Source organism: Nicotiana sylvestris, chromosome 11 (genome assembly GCF_000393655.2).
Source record: "Nicotiana sylvestris chromosome 11, ASM39365v2, whole genome shotgun sequence".
Taxonomy (NCBI): domain Eukaryota; kingdom Viridiplantae; phylum Streptophyta; class Magnoliopsida; order Solanales; family Solanaceae; genus Nicotiana; species Nicotiana sylvestris.
The window spans coordinates 9,189,366-9,210,430 of record NC_091067.1 but is presented as its reverse complement, the minus strand read 5'-3'; the positions used below and the strand labels follow the sequence as shown (position 1 = coordinate 9,210,430).

Below are 21,065 nucleotides of genomic sequence, written 5' to 3'. Positions count from 1 at the left end.
TTGTGTTTACGCTTCAAGAGGTAATCCTAAAATCTCCATACGTGCTAGTTGTTTAGATTACATGTGAATAAGATTCTGTTATTGCTTCCGCTGTGGTATATATTCCATCATGTTAGACATATTTTTTTTCCCCAATGATTTGAAAAATCTACATGTAAATTTACTCAACAATTCAAACAATTTGATCTTGGAACCTTGAGTCAAGCCGTGACGAAACTAGAAATTTATTCAAGGGTATTCAAATTTTAAAAGAAGTGAATAAAAAATTTCGACAAAGAATATTCAATATACGTTATATATCTTTAAAAAATAATATTTTATTTATGTACACCGTTTAATTTTTTGACGAAAGGCGGTCAACTGATCACCCTTATAACCATATGGCTTCGCTGGTGTGGTTGAGCCATATCGTATGGAACATAGAGAGTAAAAGAAAGATTAAAATGGAAAAAAATAGAAAAAATATAAAAGGAAAAGTGAGATTTTTAGTATTAAAAAAACATAATCGTTGGGTGCTGTATTTATTTATCCTGTCTCCCTGGGATGACGCAGCCCCATTGCTGGTCCAACTTCCGATGACATCTTCATTGCGGTGGTCCCACCTCTCATCAACGGTCACGAATCATCCACAAGAATACCAAGTCAAATATAGATATAGGCTTTGTTTGGTTCGAGAAATTAAAAATAAAATCTCAGATAAAGTATATTCCTTTTATTTGTGTCACTATTTCCTTATCAATAAGTTAACAAAATACTTTTAAATTTAAAATAATTTAATTTAAACTTTTATTTTATTCTTAATGATAAACTCTATAGTTACACAAACGTTATGACATGTTTAGAATCATATTTTTCAAACACACATAACTGCTTTACTGTATTTAAGATTATAATTTCAAAAATCTTTTTATATTAAACTTTGATCCCATTCAAACTACTACGTCTAAATTAAAACAGAAAGAGCATAATGTGTGGTTGGAAGGATTAAAACATAATTTATGCATCAATAAGGAGTACAGTGCAATGGTGTATCCTAGAAGTCATTGAGTGGGTTGAAGACCATGAGATCTCAAGTTCACATTCGAGCAAGGCAAAAATATTACTAGTAAGTAATTTCTGTTATTTATCCAAATTTTGCTGGACAAAGTTATCTGATAACTATTAGTAATAAATACTCGTAAAATTAATCCGGTCAATTTTAATTATTTTTTTGGCCTTTTTTTTTTGTTTCACAATATTTAATTTTTTTCAGATATCAATAAGGAGTTAACTTTTTTTGTTCAAAAGTTACCTTTTGAGTAAAGAGCCTAGGAGAATATGTTATATTTTCAACGAACAAATGAAGGTTAATATGGTCAATTTTATTGTCAATTGATACTAAAATATGGATTATTTAATATGTGTGAAACAACCAAAAAATCAATTAAATTCGATCGGAGGGCAGTGTTTAACTATCTAGTATTCAAAATTTATTGGTCCGATTATTTTACATTTATGTAGCACAAATCTCACTAAAAATTGCAATTTTTTAATTTTTTTTAACTGACAAAGTTCGAATTCGAGATCTTTAATTAAGGATAACAATATGTCGACAATCGAATTGGTACTTTGCTGTCACGACCCGAAATTCCCACCTTCGAGACCGTGATGGCACCTAACATTTCACTTGCTAGGCAAGCCAACGTTAGAGAATTCTCAAGTCAACTTCATCCAATTTTAATACAGAAATAATTAAGCTAAACAAAAGCTAAAACTGAGTTTGCGGAATAGTATAAAACCCATAATATCTGATACATTTAGGATCTAGAGTCACAACTTATGAGCTACTACGGTTTACTACAAACAAAGTCTGAAAGAAAGTACACTGTTCTAAAAGAAAAAGAAACAGTAAAGTAATAAGTCTAGGAAGAGACTCCAGGGTCTACGGACTCCAGCATATCTATCTTGGTCTCCTGACGATCAAGTCCAACTCCTAACCTCTCGATCAGCTAGGGCAAGCACCAAAATCTGCACAGAAGTACTGTGTGTAATATCAGTACAACCGACCTCATGTACTGGTAAGTGTCAAGTCTAACCTCGACGAAGTAGTGACGAGGCTATGAAAAGACACACACATAATAAACATGTGCAATTTAACAGTATATGTACGAAACAATAACAAGTAGAAACTAGACAAGTAATATCGGGAGGGGGACATGCTCATGGGAATACAAGATAGAGAATCATAGCGCTAATAACAGCCAATATACCTTGAACCAATAAGAACAAATAAACACAGTAAAGGAAAGTGCACGGCATCACCCTTCATGCTTTTACTCTCAACCTCACCATAAAATCAATAGAAACGGCACGGCATCACCCTTCGTGCATTAACTCTCATAACAAGGCACGTCATCACCCTTCGTGCATTAACACTCACAATATGTTACGACATCACCCTTCCTGCATTAACACTCTCTCTTACCATAAAGCAATGAACAAATAACAACAGTGATATGAAATAACGAGTTCAACATTTGGTTCCACAATATCAACCTCAAACTCGGAATCAATACTCAATTATCACCAAAAGATCCGTAAACATGATAGGAACGATCAATTTAACAATACTAGTCTAAACATGGATAATATGATCAAAGAAAGCAACAATTACAGGAACAAGTCCCACCCGCATGCTATAGCCCGACAACAACGCATAAGTACTCGTTACCTCACATATATATTGTACCCAACATCTAAACACGTAGCAAATAGACAAATAAATCATAATCCCTCAAGTTAAGGTTAACCATGACACTTACATCGCTGCAAAGACCAAACTCAAAGCTCAACCACCGCTTTGCCTTTTAAACAAGTCTCCGAACCAATAGAATCTAGCAATTTAACAACCAAACGATTCAAATTAAGCCTTAGGAACTACCCACGATTGTAAAGAATTCAATTTAAGTCATTATAAAAAAGTCAACAAAAGTCAACACCTAGGCTCGCTTGATCCAAACCCGAGATTTGGACCAAAATTCGATTACCCATTCAACCCCGATCCCGGTTATGTAATTTTTTTTGGAATCCGACCTCAATTTGAGGTCTAAATCCCTATTTTCAAAAATCCCTAATTCTACTAAAAAAACCCCAATTTTTACCATGAAAGCTCTAGTTTTTGGCTGAAATCTTAGTAAAAGTAGTGAAAGATTGAAAAAACTAGTTTAAAATCACTTACTAATGATTTGGGGAAGAACGGTTCTTTGGAAAATCGCCACTAGGGTTCTCGAGTTTGAAAATTTGAAAAATAAATCAAAAATCCATCTAAGTCAGGTTTGATTAGTTGCAGGTGTCATATTTGCGACTTGGGATTCGCAAATGTAACAACAACAACAACAACCCAGTATAATCCCACTTAGTGGGGTCTGGGGAGGGTAGTGTGTACGCAGACCTTACCCATACCCTGAAGTAGAGAGGTTGTTTCCAAATAGACCCCCGACATCCTTCCCTCAAAGAACTTCCCACCTTGCTCTTGGGAATTTGCAAATGCGAAGATTCCATCGCAAATGCGAAGATCATCACAACCTTGCTATCTTCGTAAATGCGAAGAATGGCTCGCAAATGCGAACTTTGATGCATCCGCAAATGCGACCCAATGATTGCATTTGCGATCACTGCCTACCCAACATCTACTTCGCAAATGCGAACTCTGGCTTCCCCAGCTACTCATCGCAAATGCGATGAGTCGATCGCAAATGCGAACCCATCAGTGGCCGCAAATACGAAGATTGACCTCGCAATTGCGAGGTCTGAGGCCTGCAACAAGAACTGAAGCACACCAATAATGTTCTAAGTTCAATTCTCCGTGGCCTATCCGAAACTCACCCGAGCCCTCGGAGGCTCTAAATCAAAAGTGCACACAAGTCTAAAAACATTATACGAACTTGCTCGCGCGATCAAATCGCCAAAATAATACCTAGAACTACGAATTGAACACCATATCAAATGAAATTTTCAAGAAAACTTAGAAACTTCTATTTTCACAACCGGACTTCCGAATCATGACAAACCAACTCTATTTCTCACCAAATTTCATAGACAAGTCATAAATATGGTATTGGACCTATACCGAGTTCTGGAACCAAAATACGAACCCTATATCCAAAAAGTCAACAATGAATCAAACAATTCAAATTTCGACAAGGTTCGATATCTCGGGCTAGAGACTTCCAAAGTCAACTCAAAACGTTGACCGAAGTCAACTTAAATAAAAATTTTAGGCAAAATTCTTATTTTTATCAGTTTGTGACACAAAAACTTTTCGGAAACACGCCCGGGATGAGCACGCAAATCGAGGAGGGATAAAATGAAGTGTTTAAAGCTTAAAAGCGCAGAATTAGATTCTAAAACATGAGATGGCCTGTCGGATCATCACATTTGCTATGATTCTCGTGTGAACGAAGGACTCCTTAATGGATTTTTTCACTTTTAGTCCCCGCCTAAATTATTTACATTCGATAACCGAAAAATTGTATAAAATTTATATAATTTTGTGTATGACATATAACAACAACAACAAACTCAAACCTCACCATTGCCTTATGAAGGTAAAGAGACTGTCTCCGAAAGTCCCTCGGCTCAAGAATTATAAAAATGAAACAATAGCAACAATAAGGTAATAAGACAATGGAAGCAAATAATACAAGAAGTAATAATAGAGATCGAGGGATATAAAATTACAAGAATAGTGCCAATCCTAATACTAATAATGACAATGTATCTAACATATGGAATATATAAATAAACAAAAATTTATAAAAAATATATTATATTTTTTCGACTATTATTTTGAAAGCTTGTTATACGGTACTTATCTTTGATCACATAGGTCCAAACACAGTGACCAGCCCGGCATCGACAGCTAAGCAACCCCACAAAACCACTACACCGTGAGCACCTTCAAGACTCGCTCTCTATATCGCCAACTTTTGATCGATTTTAATCCATTTAGTGTGTGTTATGTTTTTTGTCCTTTAATTAATTGGATGAGATACCATACCACACCAAAACAAAACAAATTAGTCAACTAGCTAGTAGTGGTGAGAAAAAGAAGTCATTTTGTACTACTACTGCCCACATGATGCCACAGTACCCCATTATCTCCTCCCCTTTCTTTCTTCCCCTACATCATATTTTCTCTATCTGTCAAAAGTTTCGTTTCTTTAATGGGGTTTTGTGTATGTTCTGTCCACTGCATGTAACATCTTACTCAGAGAAAAGAAGTAAAAGATCTTTTTCCTTTACTACTACTACTAGTAGTACTAGAGTTTAGGGTATGGTGTATTCCAACACAATTCAGACACACATAAAACCCTAATGGCCGTGATAGTAGTGGATTCAGAATTTAGACGCTGTGAGTTTAAGTCAGAAGATATGTTATCTAGGTTCTTTTTTCTTCATAAAAGGGGATTGTGTTTTGGTTTTAGATCTGAATTTTAGCATGATAATGTTTGTGGTTGGGTGTGAAGCAAATACTAAGAGAAGGGGGGACAAGGAGAATCAAGACTGACAGAAGAGAGTGAGCACACGCAGGCAATTGTATATAGATTATATTACTGTCATTTGCGTGTGCTCACTTCTCTTGCTGTCATCTCTCTCTATACTTTTCCCCCATTCTTTTTTGCTTTGCTTTGCTTCCACCACTCAATCAGCCAACACTTGTTCAAACTGCAGGGGGCGGATGCAGCGTAGGATTGCTGGCTTCAATTGAACCAATATTTTTCATGCGAAACATAAATTTATAGGTAAAATCTCTCAACTGAGTTATTATTTTCGATACAAAATATAAATTTATAGGTAAAATCTCTCAACTAAATCAGTATTTTCGATGCGGAATATAAATTTATCAATAAATTTTCTCAAAACTATAAAAGCTAGTAGATAGTTTCAATTCTAAAAATGTTGGAGATTGAACCGTAAAATTTAAACTTTGAATCCGCGGTAGGTTACGTAAGATAATTTATTATTGTTCTTTCTGATCTTTAGCTAACATATATACATCTGTCTAAAGAAAACAGTAGCTATAGCCTACAAGATTGATGGACACGACAGTCAACATTGCCACTGACATATTTGCTATGTTGTTAACTTGTTAACCACAAAAAATTACTGCACCATAATAAAATTGACACTTAAGTCAGTTGACGTGTTCTTCTCTAGTTCTCTCTTTCTCTCTCTATATATACTATTTATTTCTACCAGTTTGTATTTATGTTCTCTTGGTGGGTTTTGGAGATTAGACTGAAAGAAGCTGAAGTTTATTATAAAAAAAAAATTACTTAGTAGAAGAAGAATCAGAACAGTTATCAGATCAGGTAAGAATCTTAGACTTTTAGTAATAATTTTTACCAATTAAATATTGTACTAAGCGTGTCTTTTCATGAACTTATTACTCCATATCTCTGATGAAGAGGACGAATGTTAGATTTGGGAGGTACGCTTGTTACTGTTCTGTCTTAACGGATAACTAATTCTTTTTACGGCTTCAGTACATTTATTTGCAAAAATCGAGAAATTTATTGAAAAAAAATTTCACTTTTATGATTTTAACGGAAAACTTTCTTCTTTCTACCTTTTCTAGCTCATTTATAAGTTCATTGATTTATTTCTTGATTTTGCTCTTGACAATCTTGCTTTATTGTTCCGGCTGTATTTTTTTCTTTGTCTTATTGAACCTAGGGTATATCGGAAACAGCCTTGGGTAGGGATAGAGCCTTAGACGTAAGGTCCGCGTATACACTAGCCTTCCCAGATTCTACTCGTGTAATTTTACGGCCGGGTCGTTGTTGTTATTGTATTTTTCTTTTCTTGAGTGTGGTAATATGGGACTTAAAAATGAGCATAAATTTCTCAGATAAAAAGGAGGAATCTTAAAAATGTTTTTATTCTTAAAGATATTCTTTTAAGTTGATGAATCTCGGATTTGTTTTTTTGAGTATGAAGGGATTTGGTTAAATTTATGTGGGTTCTTGTTAATATTTTATGTAGGTTTGTTGACAAGCTAATCTCTCTTTAATTTTGGTAATGATATGCTTTTTAATTTCATAGTTGAGGCTAGGAAGAAAATTAGTAAAGATTAGAACTTTGAATATGACTCCTATGTTTGATAAGATTTTGCTTCCTTTTCTGCGGAGGTAGGCTTCCAGTTTTTGGTATGAAGTTTGGAGAAAATTTTCCCATGTACAGGTTAGAATATTACATGAATAATGAGCTATAATTTTCACTTGTTTGTATTTGATTTAGTTCTTTTTGTTTGTAAAGAATATAATTCATTTTGTTCTTTGTTAACTGCAGCCCTTCGTTGTAATTACACTTAAATATTCTAACCCTTTTTGATAGCCACTATTGCCTGCCGGTGGCGACATCAAGCAGCTTTTTTCTCTTCTTTTGATTAACAGGTATTTGATTTTATCATGCTTTTCTCTCTTCCGTTGTCTTAGTAAATTTAAAATCTCTCGGAATCTATGCAAATCTAGTGAAAAATAGGGTACAATGAAAGAAAAAGATCTGTACAACCAATATCAATTTGCTGGGATTTATATGTTTAGTTTAGGTTCAATGCTTTCTTCAGTCTTTTAGTCTCGTCAGAGAAAATGTGAGAACTTCTAGTACATTTTGTTATTATTTTATATGATATTGGGATTGGATTTAACTTAAATGGAGCGACATGAATTCATCTAGTCGGTCCCTTTTTTGGTATAAGCATTGTGGTGGTGGTGGTGGTGGTGGTGGTGGTGTATGTTTTTCTTTCTTCTCTCACTGCTGCAATTGGTGAATTGTCTGATAAAGGAAGTGGCTTTGCACCACTTGCATGTCTATGTTCTATTTCTTGTTGAGATGTAGTAAATATGGAGTTCTTTTTGGGATCAGTTTAGTCCTAGTTTATATCAGCTGAATGGATATGTTTGACACAAATATTTGACTTTGGGATTGTAAACTTGAGCTAGTAAGGGTAGCTCGGTGCATAAAGTATCCCGCATTTATGTAAAATTCGGGGAAGGACCGCACCCCAAGGGGTGTTGTAGACAGTCTATCCTAATGCAAGTATTATTAGCTGTGGAATGCAAGTATTATTAGCTGCTTCCATCGTAACCTAGATCACACAAAGACAACTTTACCATTGCTCCTAGGCTCCTCTTCAAAACTTGAGCTAGTACTTTCTTGAATAGATTTAAGTTATATACACTGACAGTGTAAGGTTATACACTACTCTCACTGAAGTTTAGCCTATTATGTCATGTTAGCAGATTACCGACTAATGTTTATCGTATAGTTCTATTTGTAATTATCTTATAAATGACTTAATTGTGGAAATATTATGTACGAGTGCATAAGGGACTAATTTACAAGTATAAAAGGTCCAAAAGGAGACTGATAACTTTTGCACTTGCTCTAAGTACATGTTGCTCCATCATTTTTCAAAAATTGTATAATGAAAATTATTTCACATTTCTCTCAAGTGATTGTGTGGCTTAATCGAGTTTGTATGTTGAAAAAGTATAGATACTGCATGTAGACTTCCAAAATTATTTAGCAGATTATGGTCTTGCTGAAGTGAGTAATTTATGAGTCTCCTTTGAAATTAACCGACAACCATGTGTCTGAAATTTGGTATTGGGACAACATTTCTAGAAGTTTCTTGAGTCGAGGGTCTATTGAAAACAACCTCTCTATCCCTATAAGGTAGGGGTGAAGTCTGCGTACACACTACCCTCCCAGACCCCATTTATGGGATTGCACTGGGTTTGTTGTTGTTGTTGGAAAACATCTCTAGAAAGTAGTATCTTCATCTTTGTGTTTCTTTACTGGTATATTTTATTTGTTTGTTTTAGTAGTAATTGACTATTAGCTGTGACTATTGGGAGGGGTAAATGGTGTTACTGTAGCTTGTGATAGTAAAATTGCTTATTCACTACCAATCTATTGGAGACAACAACAACAACAACAACCCAGTAAAATCCCACAAATGGGGTCTGGGGAGGGTAGTGTGTACGCAGACCTTACTCCTACCCTGAAGGGGTAGAGAGGCTGTTTCCGGAAGATCCTCGGCTCAAGATAATAAAAAGACACTATGTTAGATATAGGCATTTTGTGAGGACTTGGTGCAATTTCTATAGCATCTTGGTGGAGGAAATAGTGTTCGAACACTATATTTGAACATGGTAGGATGGTAACAACAACAACAACAAACCCAGTGTAATCCCACAAGTGGGGTCTGGGAAAGGTAGTGTGTACTCACACCTTACCCTACCTTTAAGAACACTATATTTGGACGTGGTGTGATGGTACATCTATAAATTTCTAGTTGGGAAGTCCTTTATGCCTAACTCAATTTTCTTTAATTTGACAGAGAATTAACAACTATGAGATCTAGCATTGTTTTCTCGCAACAAAATTAAGGAATTAAAAACACTTCGAATATAGGAAGCAGCTCAAGTGGGATATTTGTTATACGTTTGAGTGTTAGAGGCTGTGAATTCTAATAATGTTCTTCAATACACAATTTCTATTGCGTTCTTTGCTAGTTGGACTTGGATAAGTATTCTCACTAGGTTAGCAAGAATTTTGTATTGGCAGAAAAAAATGTTGAATACTCTATTATAACGATATAATTTTTCCCCTATTGTTATTGTTCAGAGACGATTTATATAACGGACTCCCAACTTATTTTGGACTGACGCGCAGTTGTTGCAGTTTGCTATTCTCCCCGCCCTAATGTTATTGGTAACTGAGCAGCTCTTGCTTGTACATTGCAGTATCTAAAGATGAACTATAGGCATGCGAAGCATTTCATATTAATGATAATGATGAAAGGCAGCCCGAGCAAAGTGCACGAGGTTATGCTGGCTTTATGGAGGAATTTTTGGTACGGTAAACCTCAACCCCCCCACCCCCCACCCCCCACCCCCCACCCACAAACCCCCAGCCATGATCCTTTTCTGCTTTGTTCCCTCATTAATACGAATATCGCTAGCTAGACTTTACTCCCTTCTCGGCTTGTCTTTTAGACTTATTGTGCAAAGATTCATGATTTGATCTTCTAACGTTTAGGTAGTAGTAGAGAAATTTCAATTTAATTAGCTCTTACTTGAATTAGAATTATTATCTTCTCTTTTGTCTATGTGACATTTATCTGGAACTTGAAATGTAAGTTTACTCCATTTTACTGGATTTCCAGAAACGTCTCTTGCAGTTCATTTGATATACAAGAGTACAATGCTTGATAGCATGATGATTCATTTAGGGGTCGTTTGGTTGGGAAACAAGTTACCCCAGGATTAATTTTCCCGAGATTGTTATCCCACCCTCTTGAAGGGAAAAATATATCTCAAATTTAATCCCGTCCCTTATCCCTTGTACCAAACAAGCCCTTAGTTTCTTAATTTCACTTAGGTGAATCTAATGAGATGATAAATATTTGACCACTTGTTGTCAAAGCGAGTGTAACATTGAGATGACTTGCATTTTTATTATAAATTGTTCTGTTAATCCATCAGTCAACTAAACCTCACCCTTAGAATAGCTAGTTGGTGGCACGTATACAAATCTTGGATATTGTTAAGAAAATAGAACTTGGGTCTAATTCAACTCCAAAAGTTAGCTCAGGAGGTGAGATTGACCCAATTAGAGCGCCAATTGATGTGGGCTGCTATAAAATCCCCTTGCACCCTAATACATGGATATTAGAGCGTGGTTATAATATAGGGCACAAACATTAGGAAACACATCAACTGGACTGAGGCATAGTTGTTGTTGTAGCTGTTCTCCTGTGCCTAATGTTATTGGTAACCAAGCAGCTCTTGCTTGTACAATGCAGAATCTAAAGATGAACTATTGGTATGCCAAGCATTTCATATTAATGATAAGAAGAAAGGCAGCCAGAGCAAAGCGCACGAGGTTATGCTGGCTTTAGGAGGAATTTTTCGATACGGTAAACCTCACTCGATTTCTCCCCCTAAATCCCTTACCTAGAATATTAGCGGTGACCCTTTTCTGCTTTGTTCCCTCGTTGATATGGATGCTGCTAGGTTTTTCTCCCTTCTCGGCTTGTCTTTTAGGCTTGTTGTGCAAAGATTCATGAAAATCTTCTAACATTTAGGTAATAGTAGAGCAATTTCAATTTAATTAGCTCTTACTTGAATTAGAATTATTATCTTCTCTTTTGTCCATGCGACATTTTTCTGGAACTTGAAATGTAAGTTTACACCATTTCACTTGATTTTAGAACTTGTCATCATGCATTGCTAAAATCTCTCCGCTCTAGCTATTCATACTTCTAGCAACGTCTCTCTTGCAGTTCATTGATGTACCAAGATTACAATGCTTGATAGCATGATGATTCGTTTAATTTCTTAATTTCACTTAGGTGAATCTGATGAGATGATAAATGTCTGACCACTTGTTGTCAAGACCAGTGTAACATTGATGCGACTTGCAAATTTTTGTATAAATTGTTATGTTAATCCATCAATCAATTAAACGTCACCCCTAGAATAGCTAGTTGGTGGCATCTATACAAATCTTGGATATTGTTCGGTCTAGTTTAACCCCAAATTAAGTTAGCTCATGAGGTGAGATTTACTTGATTAGATCATATAAGGAGACAATATCCCCTCCGTCGACCGATGTGGAACATGACGCTCAGACATGGATTAATTAGAGTGTGGTTAATATAGGGCACAAACATTAGGAAACACATCAAGGGATGGGCCTGGTGCTAATACCATGTTAAGAAAATTGACCTTTAGTATATTGCAACTTCAAAAAGATAGCTAATGAGATGAGAATTGTCCAAAACTATACGAGGAGACAACTCCTCATTTCTTCAACCAATGTGTGATACTCTAACATATATCAATAAGATGATATTTGATTAATTAACAAAAAAAGTGGAAGGGAGCCTTGGCGTAACGGGTATAGTTGCTGCCGTGTGACCTCGAGCCGTAGAAACAGCCTCTTGTAGAAAATATAGGGTAAGGCTGCGTACAATAGACCATTGTGGCCCGGTCCTTCCCTGGACTCCCTGCACAACGAGAGCTTAGTGCACTGGGCTGCCCTTTTAACGAAAAAACTACTGTCGATTTACTAACTTCAACTCTTGGATTCCAAGATTGTCTTCTCCAGTTGTTTCTATTCCTTTTTTTTTCTCCTCTAAATTATGCTCTACTTTTTACTGCTCTAGGAAGATGCTGGCTACCCATTTCCTTGGCTGAGCTTGGAGTTCTGTAAGCTGTAAGTTTGTTAAGCTTCATTTACAAAGTTGTTACAGGAGTATGCGTAATTTAACATTTATCTGAAGTGACAATTTTTATCCAAATAGCATAATAAATTAAACTGCAAGATAAGGCATGTAAAGTTATATTGAATATATAGTTATATTTAGTCCTTCAAAATGCCAACTAAGGGCAGTCCGGTGTACTAAGCTCCCGCTATGCGTGGGGTCCGGGTAAGGGTCGGACCACAAGGGTCTATCGTACGCAGCCTTACCCTGCATTTCTGCAAGAGGCTATTTTCACGGCTCGAACCCGTGACCTCCTTCAAAATGCCAATTGTTTACTAATATTTGGCCAAAAGATAATACTCCTATAAGTTTATGCAATCTCATAAATGAAAAACTTTTTTCTATTCAATACACTGTGTTCATGATTAAATCTTCAGCCAACTGTTTCTAATTCATGTCTTGGTGCTTCCCAATGGAGCTTTTTTGTATTTTTTTTGAATATATTTTTACGTCATTGCCATCGTTTCCTTATCACATGGTTCTAAAGCTTCTAGTATTTTAAAGAATTGGATAAGCAAAACATAAAACCAGTAAAATGATCAGCTGATGATAGGATTGAATGTACTATATATTACGTGATGGTAGTTTCTTCACTTCCTAGCAAAATTGTGAATTCATAATCTTTATCTGATTGTCTAAAAGCTATTTCCAGTAAAGAATAAAATGCATAAAATAATGGAAAAGATTAATAATAGGCATGCTGTGTAACCTTTGGAAGAACATATGCAGTGCAAAGTATGGAGTAAAGTCATCCTCCGTGGCCAGGGTCTTGTTCTCTAGTAACTCAGATGTTTCAGTGATGCTGAGAACCTGTTTCCCTCATATCACATGGCCGTTCAACTGGAATGAACTAAAACCGATAGTTGAACAAATTAAGAACCACACCTCTGTCATTCAAGTCATCTGGCAAAGACCTGAAACAAATTTTGTGAAGGTCAATAGTGATGGGAGTGCTTTGAGTAATCCAGGTAGAATTGGGTTCGAGTCATTGAGGGGAAGAGTGGGAAAAACCACTATCGGTCTCTAGTGAGCGGGTATACCAAATCAAAAGGAAAAAAGAAGAAATAAGTTATTTGGGCCTTTTGGTGACTGGGGTTTACTAAATTCCATATTGTCGAAAGAAATATAGTCCTATTTCTAGTTTATGTCAAGTCACTACGTATATCAAGTTTGCAAGGTGGGCTATGTCAAGTCGCAACGTAGTCGAGTTTGGAAGGTGGGCTATGTCAAGTCGCAACATATGTCAAGTTTGCAAGGTGGGCTATGTCAAGTCGCAACGTAGTCAAGTTTGGAAGGTGGGCTATGTCAAGTCGCAACGTATGTCAAGTTTGTAAGGTGGGCTTTACCAAATGCCATACATCGAAAAGAATATAGTCCTATTGCAAGTCGAAATTTACAATCTATACCACTTGGATATATAATTCAAAGGTCTAGATTTAATTTTGTGCATTGATTGACTCTTTTCTAGGGATAAGGCTGGGGTAAGGCTACGTACATCTCATCCTCCCTAAACCCCACTTGTGGGAATACACTGAGTCATTATTATTGTCGTTGTTGTTGTTGATCGACTCTTTTGTAGTTATATTCTATGACAATTTGGTTTTATGTCTTCACGTGGTGGTCTAGAATGGCTTGGAGTGCTCTAATGCCAGGCTGGATGTAGGTAAGGAAGGGATAAATTAGTCACTTCACTTATTGGAAGTTTTTTAATGGTGATTAGTGTCAAGAAGGGGAAAAGATAAAGGAGGAGAAGTTTGTTAATCTTGTGCATTAATTAGAGAATGTGTATATAGGTAGTTAAGCTATTCTTTGTTAAAATGATATTTGCAGGGATTTGGATGCTGAAGCGGAGGGATGAAAATCAGTGTAACCTTAATTCAAGTATGATTAAGGTAAGTGATCCATTCTCCTACATTGTTACGTTTCGTATCCCTCTCCCACACTCCACTCACTTATAAGCATGGGACTTGTTTATGCAGAAAAATCACATCTTCAAGTGAGTTTCGGATACCGGATGCATTAAAAAAAAATATTTTCATTTTTTCCTAAAAAAGCATTTAAAATGAAGTCTGTGCGAAATGTGGCTTAAATAGCAACTGACTCCGCATCTGGGGTCCGCGCAACGCCACCTCTAAGACGAGCTTCTGCAACCTGATATTCCAAAACCTCTCTCGAACACCCCAAATCTCACCGAGACCCCCGGAATCCCGTCCAATCATTACAATAAGTTTGTGTAGTATACCATATACAAACTTGTCCAAGAGCTCAAAACATATTCGGAAACTTCAAATCTAAGAGTCAAGATCCAAACCAAAATATAAACTTTCTCTTAAGTTCTTCAAGTTTCAATTTTCACAAGATAGACCCGAATCACATCCAAGCCCTTCGGTTCACCTCTCAACCATTCCAACAAGTCCAAGAGAGATTCATGATTGTTCATGGTTCATTCTTAGCTCTTCAATGTAAAATTAAAATTTCAAATTGGAGACCGGTTAAAAGTCTTTTCTGGAACATTGATTGCACTATTAACAGCTTTAGGACCTTGACAGTCCCCATCTGGACTGCCTATGTGTTTAACCAAATTTGCACCATTTTGAACATGTCCTGCCCCTCCTTGACAATTCTGCCCAGAAACAGCAACAACTGCATCAGCACTAACCTTCAAAGCAACAGCTGGGAGTTTGAGTTTCAATGAACCTGCTGCATTACCTACTGATATTCCTTGATTATCAGTAGTTAAATCCAACACTTGCACATCTGCTCGATCACCAACTTCCTTTCGCCCAGCAGTAGCCACAAAACTTTGTTTTCCTCCTCCATTTTGCAAAAGTTGCTGATTTTCTACTGTTAAGAATTTTTTTGGAGATGGCGGACCATTTAGCTGGTTGAATCATTTATCCTGCTTCATGAGCCACTTGTGTTTCTTAAAAAAAGAAAAGTTCGGTCATATATATCTGAATGGCTTGTACCGAAGAACATGAGTGATCCATAATGAAGATGGGACTGTTCTTTTGCTACGAAATAAACGAGTAATTACTTGCCAGTAGTCAAAATCAGATACAATGGCTCCAAGCAATTACTTGCTAGCTTTCTGCATTCTCTTGTTCCTTGTAGCAGCCACCAATATTGCTTATGCAAACAATAGTTATGGAAATGGACCTAATTTGCTTGTTCCTAAGCCGCAGTATGTTAAGTTGTTGGTTATAATGTTGTTTTTCGTAATAGCATATTCTGTTGTTGTTTTGGTTTATGACTCAATTATCCTAAAAATTTTGTTTAATTATTTCTCATTGTCTTTTGTAGGTGCAGTGATTGCGGATGAAAGCAGTGAGAAGACTTTACTTGAGTGTTGTTGATCGTTATTAGACTTTCTATTATTATGTTTAAGGATATTTTAGTTTAGAATTTTTTGTATGCAAACTCATCTATTTTGACATTTGAATTGTTGACCAAACAATGTATCTATCCATATTTTGTTTTTGTACATGGGTAATGCTAGTTGGATATGGTGTAAACAATTTCATAGAATAGGAAAATATTTCTCATTTTGCTTCCGTAAATTTTGGAAATTATAATTTGTTGCAATAGAGAATATAACCATTCCAATAGACCTAGCAATTAATAAGAGCAACACTTAATAACCGTTCCAATATGTCACAATATCTCTGGTACTGATAAATGTTCCAATATATCATAAAACTGTTGCAATATATCATGCAAAACCGTTGCAATAGACTTAAAAAATCAATTGTATTAGTATACCATGACGGTTTATAACCGTCCCAACAAAAAAGAAAACCGCTCCTATAGATAGGGTAATGGTAGCAGTCCAAACCGTTACAATATCCCTATCTATGAAGGCGATTTTCAAACCGTTGCAAATAACCGTTCCAATAGACCTATTGTAACGCCGAATCCCGGAAAGCGTCCAAATCCGTCCCAATAGACCTATAGGGACGGTTAGTATATCTATTACTGTAGCTGTAATTTCTAGTAGTGTGAGTCACTCTAAGAGTAGAATCAGTAGCTCACCTCACGTTTTAGGAACCAAATGAGAAATCACACGTAGACGAACCTAAGCATTCTCCTACTCTACAGAACCCTTCTTGCTGCTGAATCTAACTTTATAGGAACATATATGGCCGTCATAGGCATATTTATTATGTCCAGCCCGAAGGAATTAAAAGGGCAGCCCGATGCACAAAGTATCCGCATTTATGCAGGGTCCGGGAAGAGCCGTACCCCAAAGGGGGTGTGATGTAGGCAGCCTACCCTGATGCAAGTATCAGTGGCTGATTCTACGGCTCGAACCCGTGGCCTATAGGTTACACTGAGACAACCTTGACCGTTGCTTTAAGGCTTCTTTCAACGGGAAGGAACTATGATTTTGAAAATATTTTGTATGTTTGAAGGTTAAGGGACATAAATAAGTTGAATCAATCAATTTAAATATCTAGTGTTTGGTACGTAACCTATGCTATTATGATGCGTTATTGCTATATGGTGTGCTGCTGTGCTTTGGGATATCAATATAGAGTTAAATTTAACTGAAAGAATGTACTTCTTTGTTGTCTCGTCAGCTTTGACTATTGATTACCTTATGTGTGGTGTTCCCTCCCACTATGTAAAAAATTGGACCAAACACACCGTAGAGCATGCACATTTTCAAAAGGAATTGGGCCAAACACACTGACACATTATTAAGGGGCATTTGCATCTATACCCGCTTTTTGTGTCACGTTTTAACTTGTGCCCGCTTTGCAAAAAAAAATTGCAAGCGTACCCGCTTTTTCGCATAACTTCAGCATAAGGGGCTGAAGTAGCAAAGGCAATCGCGCAAAACTTCAGCATTCTAGTAGCCGGGCCTGAAGTTCAGTTCTACAGCTGAAGTTTTTGTTTTGTAACTGTCGAACTTCAGCTCTAGAGCTGAAGTTTTTGTTTGTAAGCTTCAGTTCTAGAGCTGAAGTTTTTGTTTTTTAACTATCGAACTTCAGCTCTAGAGCTGAAATTTTTTGTTTGTAACTGGGGAACTTCAGCTCTAGAGCTGAAGTTTTTGTTTTTTTAACTGGCGAAGAGTTGAAGTTCCAAGACTGCAACTGCATAGGTGTAACTCAACAATGTTATCCATGAGTGCGTGGAAGATAAGAAATGACTGGACAAGAAAATATACAACACTATTAGCATGGGAAAACGTATGGTATCCAAAATATGCTGGGGGTTTCAATATTATTGCTATGATTGGATGGGTATCGACTTCTTTTTCATTCGTCAATGTTGTTTTTTGTTAATAAACTGGTCCAGACCAACCAAGGCAACAATGTTACCACAAGGTATATCCTCAACAGTTTCCTGCTTCTTGCTCATCCAGATAAGAGTTCACACTGACGAAGAAAATAAGTTACATTAGAAAAGCAGCACGAGAAGCCTAGATTTCTGGCACTTTTGTACAGAGATGTATTAGTGGTTTTAACTATAGTCAAACTTATACATAGCCGTAACAGATTTCTTGCATAAAAGAGAGAAGGAGAAGGAGGAGGAGAAAGGGAGCTGAAATTGTTTAAAAAGCGGGTACAAGTTAAAAGTTTTAAAAAAAATGGGTATAAGTTAAATGGAGGCGATCAAATAGGACGCCCCGTGCAATTTTTACCATCATTAAAAGGAATCGGGCCTTGAACTTGATGGGTATCTACGTGGATATTTTTGGACTTTACTGTTTACTTCAACTTTTTATTACAGGTTGGGCCTTGAACTTAATGGATCACTAGTCGTTTGTGGGCTCTGATGTTCATTTTCTAAAAATATTTTGTAGATTTGAACTAAATAGCCAACCGATTAAACAAAAAATAATCGAGAATATATATATATATATCGATTAGAAAAAATAACAGTAAATCCAGCATACTATTTGTATAGTAAATATTTCTTTTTTTCTTCTAAGTTCTGAATTTTATTAAAACTATCGGATTAAATTTAGAGCTTTTAACACATTTATTCGATCGGCAACAAATAATTATAGGCGTTATCCAAAATATACAAAAAATATATACTGATTATATATATATATATATATATATTGTGTGTGTGTGTTATACATTAATATACAAAAAATATAAAGTAATCGACTATTTATTTTAGTGGCGATTATATAGTGTAGATTTCCTTAAATAATTAATTTAGTACAGACACATTGAAGATTTTTAGCTATAACATTACATCATTATACATAGTCTATAATTAAATAGACATTCCAACTTGTTGAGGTCCGTAATTGACAGTTGTTTAAGGAGATTGTCAATCTCAATTACATAATTCAATCATTGCCGTCTTAATAATTATTATAATAATTCTGCTTAGCTTTGAATAAAACCTGCATCGTCCATTTCAAATACTACGAAATAATATTCCAAAAATATAAATTTAAATAATTGATTGTTAATAATAAACTTAAGTTCATAATATATTATTAATAAAATTGTCACCTCAGATCTAAATATCTCCCCAAATTTATGATTATTGACCACAAAAGCATTCTGGCCTTACACCTATGTACTTTCTCTGTTCATTTAATAAATTTATGAATAATTTGATATTTTTAAAGTCTTAAGAAAATGATTAACGTAAACGTCATGTTTTGTTTTGAAAGTACAAGGTATCATTGTTGTTTTGAGTAAGTATAATAATAGAGATTCTTTGTCGCCTTAATTAGATTGTCATTTTCAGGAGTCTAATACATGAATCTAATTTATAGTTATATTTTGTCATATAATTGGTCCATAATTTAATTTTTTTGGGGGGTGAGGTGTGGTAAAGGGTTACATGTTAATTGCAGAATATAAATGGAAAATATTGAAACCCGATTAATTGGATTGGAATATGAGCAAAAGAAACAACGATTTATATACTGAAATATGTGTAAATTATATGGGAGTGAATAAAGAAACCACCTACAGTTTGCATTTTTATATTCCCTGTGCCTTGTATACCTTTGTCTTGTTATTAAGATACTATTTTAAGACATTCATATAAAATAGAGATGATATGCCTAGTGTACTATTTGATGCACAAACAAGTAAAAATTAGAGATATTTTTAGAACGCGTTTTTTTAATACACTGGTTAAGTCATTTTCCCCCTATAAATAGAGGGGTCTTACCCCATTGTAAATCATCCCAAAATTCAATAAGAATTTCCTCTCTCTTTCTCTTCAATATTGTTCTTCTACTTTTATTGTTTTATTACACGCTATCAGCACAAGACTCTACCGTCTTAAGAAGCTCCTTGAGAAGATTAAGCAAATACGAATATCTCACAAAGCAAACTTGGATCAAAGTTCAATTGTAAAAATATTTATTTAGTTGATTCATGTACAACACATACAATATTCAAAGAGAAGAAATATTTCTCTCATTTAAGTATGTGTAAGGCAGATGTTACTACAATTTCTGATAGTAGTAAATTAATTGAAGGCTCTGGAAAAGCTACTATAACTCTGCCTAAAGGAACAATACTTATCATAGAGAATGCAATGTTCTCCTCCAAGTCCAAGAGGAACTTGTTGAGTTTTAAAGATATCCGCCGAAATAGATATCATATTGAGACAATAGATGAGAATAATCTTGAATATCTCATCATTACCAAGAATGTCTCTGGCCAAAAGAGGGTTATTGAGAAGTTCCCATCTTTATCTTGTGGCCTGTATTGGACAAGAATTAGTGCAATTGAGGCACATTCTATTGAGAACCAAAAGGTTACTGATTCCAATACTTTTGTACTTTGGCATGATCGATTAGGACACCCTAGATCAATTATGATGAGACGAATTATAGAAAACTCAAATGGGCATCCATTAAAGAATTTAAAGATTCTTTTAAATAATGAATTTTCTTGCACTTTTTGTTATCAAGGTAAGTTAATTATTAGACCATCACCAACAAAGGTTAGAATTCAGTCCCCTGCGTTTTTGGAATGTATGCAAGGGGATATTTGTGGACCTATTCACCCACTTAGTGAGTCGTTTAGATATTTTATGGTCTTAATAGATGCATCTTCTAGATGGTCTCATGTGTGCCTATTGTCATCTCGCAACCTTGCGTTTGCAAAATTAATGACATAAATAATTCGATTACGGGCACAATTTTTCGATAATCCAATTAAGTCTATTAGACTTGATAATGCTGCTGAGTTTTTATCCCAAGCATTTAATGATTATTGCTTATCAATTGGGATAAAAGTGGAACATCCTATAACTCATGTTCACACTCAAAATAGTCTTGCAGAGTCGTTAATTAAATGTCTACAATTGATAGCAAGATCGTTACTCATGAAAACGAGGCTGCCCACTTCTGTTTGGGGTCACGCCATTTTGCATGCAACAATGCTAGTTCGTCTCAAACTGATAAATTATCATAAATATTCCCCGTTGCAATTAGTTTTGGATCATGAACCTAATATATCCCATTTAAGAATTTTTGGATTCACAGCATATGTGCCTGTAGCACCGCCATATCGCACCAAAATGGGTCCGCAAAGAAGGTTAGGAATATATGTTGGGTTTGAATCGCCCTCCATTATTCGCTACCTCGAAACATTGACAGGGAATTTGTTTACTATACGATTTACAGACTGTCGATTCGATGAGACACTTTTCCCAAAATTAAGGGGAGAAGTTGGTTAAACCAAATGGAAAATTTTGTGAAAAAATTCATCATTATCTCATCTTGATTCACGTGCCTTTATTTGTGAAAAAG

The 21,065-nt window shown here is 35.6% G+C and overlaps 1 long non-coding RNA gene across 15 annotated transcripts; it reads left to right on the top strand.

Moving 5' to 3' along the window:
• The first annotated feature begins 5,056 nt into the window (after positions 1–5,056).
• LOC104237768 (uncharacterized) lies at positions 5,057–15,803 on the top strand. 15 transcript variants are annotated; one of them, XR_011403686.1, is made up of 9 exons: positions 5,057–5,423; positions 5,713–5,783; positions 6,279–7,224; positions 7,333–7,436; positions 9,795–9,904; positions 10,856–10,969; positions 12,221–12,270; positions 14,150–14,211; positions 15,623–15,803. It is a non-coding gene; the product is annotated as an uncharacterized lncRNA (long non-coding RNA). The 15 variants fall into 15 exon arrangements; XR_011403690.1 differs by having other exon boundaries at positions 5,057–5,783; positions 6,279–6,353; positions 7,177–7,224; XR_011403688.1 differs by having other exon boundaries at positions 5,057–5,261; positions 5,713–7,224.
• The last annotated feature ends 5,262 nt before the right edge of the window (positions 15,804–21,065 follow it).